The sequence below is a fragment of the Lactuca sativa genome, chromosome 9 (genome assembly GCF_002870075.4).
Source record: "Lactuca sativa cultivar Salinas chromosome 9, Lsat_Salinas_v11, whole genome shotgun sequence".
In the NCBI taxonomy this organism is placed as follows: Eukaryota; Viridiplantae; Streptophyta; class Magnoliopsida; order Asterales; family Asteraceae; genus Lactuca; species Lactuca sativa.
Window position 1 is genome coordinate 178,026,057 of NC_056631.2, and position 4,180 is coordinate 178,030,236.

The following is a 4,180-nucleotide window of genomic DNA, read 5'->3' on the forward strand; positions in this document are numbered from 1 at the left end:
GTAGGGACAAAAATGTTGTACGCTATCTTGTTGGCTTGAGGCTGAGGAAAAGAAGTTTATGGGACCTGAGATAGTCCATAAACTGCTGATAAGTTGAAAATAATTAGGGAAAGAATGTTAGCAGCGCAGGATCGTCAAAGAGCTGTGCTGACAACAAGCGAAGACCGATGACTTTTGAAGTTGGAGATTCAGTTTTGCTTAAAGTCTCACCGTGGAAGGGATTTATATGGTTTGGAAAAAGGGGAAAGTTAAGTCCAAGGTTTATTGGACCATTTAAAGTTCTTCATAGGATTGGGAACCAAGCTTACAAGCTCGAATTACTCGAAGAACTGAATGGAATTCATAACACTTTCGATGTGTGTTATTTGAGGAAGTTCACAGGAGAAGTTCCCAATATAATTCCAATATATGAATTAAGAATTGATGAGAACAAAAGGTTAATTGAAGAACCATAGGCAATCGTTGACCAAAAGACTAAGAAGTTGCAACGCAAGATGGTCGAATTAGTGCTTGTCCGATGGAAACATGTGAATGGGTTAAATCTTACCTGGGAAACGAAGAGTGACATGATCAGTCGTTATTCGCATTTGTTTGTTGATGTGTGATTCCGGGGACAAAATCATCCTAAAGGGGAGAGAATTGTAACACCCGTGTTTCTAGGCTAGGCGTTAAAGATGATGTAATAGTCTAGGTTAACCTTTGTAAACCGTTGCGAAATAATAAATATGTATTATTTTGTGTGTTATGTGTTTTATGCTTAATTGTGTGATTTAAATGAATTAAGGATAAAATAAGAGTTAAAATGAAATATTAGATAAACCCTATATCTATGAAGGAAGTTGTAGTGGTCGTTACGAGGATTCCAAAAATTTAAAGAATGCCGAAATCTGAGTTATAACGAAGAAGTTATGAGCTGTCAAAGTTTCGAGACAGAACCGGTGCGACACCGTGTGACATAAATAGTGAGTTGACAATTGAGAGATATTTAGCCTTAGTGATCTAAACGAAAGGCATAGAATAAGTTAAACCGAGAGTGTGCATAAAAAGAAAGTCTAAATCTGACTTCGTATGAGAAAGTTATGAATTTTTGAAGTTTCGACTTAGCGGTATGCAGCCCAAAGTTTGAATATGAGATCGAGTGATTTCTAGCCGAAACAATCTAAACGAGAATCGAAGATCTCGTCGATAGTAGTCCAACGGTAAAAAGACAGACGAAAACGGACGTCAGATGAAGGAGTTATGAATTTCTAAAGGAGTTTTCCTATCCCGACTTACTAAAAATAATATGATAAAAGTTAAAATCAAAATTAGCCGACGGAGTCTAAAGGAGAGTTGTAGAGCATAATCTCACCTACGCGTGCATATAAAGAACGTTGAAAACAAAGCTCGTATGTGAAAGATATGAATTTTTGAAGTTCGGGGCACGAACTTCAACCCCTGTGTCAGAGCTCACGACGTGAGCACAATGTTCACGACATGAGCAGGTGATGGACACCTTCTAGGGCAAGTGTCCATGAGGAACGCAGTGACCTTTCAAGCTCACGACATGAGCATTAGTGGCTTACGATGTGAATGATATGTTCACCGGTGTACTCTATCCCCCTCATGGTTTCCTTTAGGACATTTATTGTTGAGGAAACCCCATTGCAATAGTGTCTGTCCCGATGAAAATCCTAGATTAGGTCCCTTATAATAGTTGTTGTCATAGGGACGTAAAGTGAGGATAACGGGAATGGATAATCGGGTTATTGTTGGTTGGTGAAATTAAATATAACTATTTATTGTGGGTTGAAAACCCTATATGCTCACCAGGATCCCACACCTAACCCACTCAGTTTCTTTGTATTATAGGTAGTGGCACGAGGGCATAAGTTGGAGAACTTGTAAAGATGTTTTTGTTTATAGACCAATAGTTGTATATAATTGTGTAAGGTCTATGTTTTATTGTTTATGCTTTCGTGTCTGTATCGCAACATGACATCCCGAGTTTTAATATATAATGAAAATACATTTCTTTAAGAAATGCTTTGATAAAACTTATTTTATCATGTATTGTTTTAGGGACAAATTCCACAACTTTTTTAAATCAATGGATTTACTCTGAAATTATTTTAAAAGCATAAATGAAACCGGTCTTTTCTGGCCGTGAATTTGGGGATCTCACATGCATTGGTCTAGCAGCTAGCAAGGGATAGTTGGCCTTTACATGGCCAACCTGCTCACAATGGTAACAAATCCTGGTGCTCGCTAATGGGGCATGCTGACGACAACCATCATATAATGCCCCTCTTTTCCACATTTGTTGCACCCAGAAGAAGATCGACAACAACCTTCCTGAAACTTGCCACACTTGCCACAAGTACGACCCCTCTGTCCCCTAGATCATGAATCAACGGGCTTGAACTGCTTCGCTACAGACTATGACTGAATGAGAGCCTACCTCTGCTCCCTGGTCTAAGTCTCAAACTCAATCTCCTGTCTCCACGTGACATCCTAAAGCTCAAAGAGGGTAATGTAACAATAGCTAGACACAAACTGCCGAATGTCAATCTTGAGCATGCTCAAGTATTGTGTCATCTGGGCATGCTCTGTAGCAGCACACTCAGGGAACAAAAGAGCTCTATTAGTAAACATCTTGGTGATCTTCGTTACCGACTCCGTCCTCTGCCTCAAATCCAGATACTCCTGAGCCAACCTCTCCCTCTCCACCAAGGTATCATACCTAGTGTGAAACATCCCAAGGAACTGCTCCCAAGTAACAACAGTCCTCTGCTTGGAAGTGTAAGAACTAGTCACTAGGTTCCACCAGTCATTTGTGCCCAATCGAAGAAGGTTCATAGTACATTTTCCTTTCCAGTCCTCTGGACAGGAACAGGTGAAGAAACAACCTTCCATATCTGATAGGCACCTCATAGAAATGATCGGGTATTTGGCCCCATTGAACTCTAGGGGATTCGTATTACTAAAGTCCCGGTACTAGAATGAACCACTCCCCTAAACCCCCGCAACAACAACAGTTGCGGTGGCTGCAACAGCAGCAGCCTCAGATACAACGACATACCACTCATCGAATAACTCAATCGTTGCAGTCTTGATAGACCCAAAAACCTTGGGAATGAAACCTCGAACAGAAACACCCACCTTATTGGTGATCAACTCGCAAATGTCATCATTTGACAATCTTGGCCAATCTTGGCCACCGGCTACAAATCCTGAACCCCTCGTGAACACCATACTAAAAATGAACCAAAATAAATATCATAAATGCACAATTCACACTACTACAACCAATACGAAGAGACTAAACCCTCGAAATATTTCAATTCCTTATTACACGTATGGTTCTTATGCTTCCACTAGTACATGCCCATACTACCTTCCACACCTACCCGTATTTGTCTCAATGGATCATCATAAACTACCAGACAACAATCCAATAACTAGGATACACATACATACTATAATCTCTCTCTCTCTCTCTCTCTCTCTCTCTCTCCCTCTCTCTCGTGGTTAATCATCCCAAAACTATCCTGTTACACCCAAACTCACTCATGAAACTTCCACTAACTCTGCTGTCGCGTGTAGTCATACATAATGCTAGATTCCATAGATAATCGAGTACTTGAATCTACCCTAAGACCACAAAAAACACGGAACAAGAAATAAGGCTAAATCAAACATTCTCAGGATATAAAATCTTAGTTATGTACAACTATGATGCATACAGTAAGCAATGATGTTAATTCCATCTAGCATATACGAGATTTTCCTAGGCTATCAAGCATCACACATCACGCAATTCTATCATGCAATTCCTGAAGTTCTCTAACCTACAGCTAGCATGTGATTGTATCATAATCATCATAAGCAAATAATACTGTAGGTATCTTGGGGTATACTTTCTTGCTCTGACTGATCCTACACATTTCATCTTCCTTTGGCTACCCTTGTAAACAACTTTGAAAATAATTTTGAAAGCTTTAGAAATCCTTAGTTTGAGTCTGGATTCACACGAATGCTTATCCAATTTGCTCAAACCAGGGCTCTAATACCAACTTGTAAAATCCCAAAAATCATGCTAAATTTTTTCATTTTTAATTAAGGTAAAATCTTTATTTCCTATTGTCACACGCCCAAACCAGAACGGAGGAAAACGTTTGAGGGTGGAGGACGTTATGTA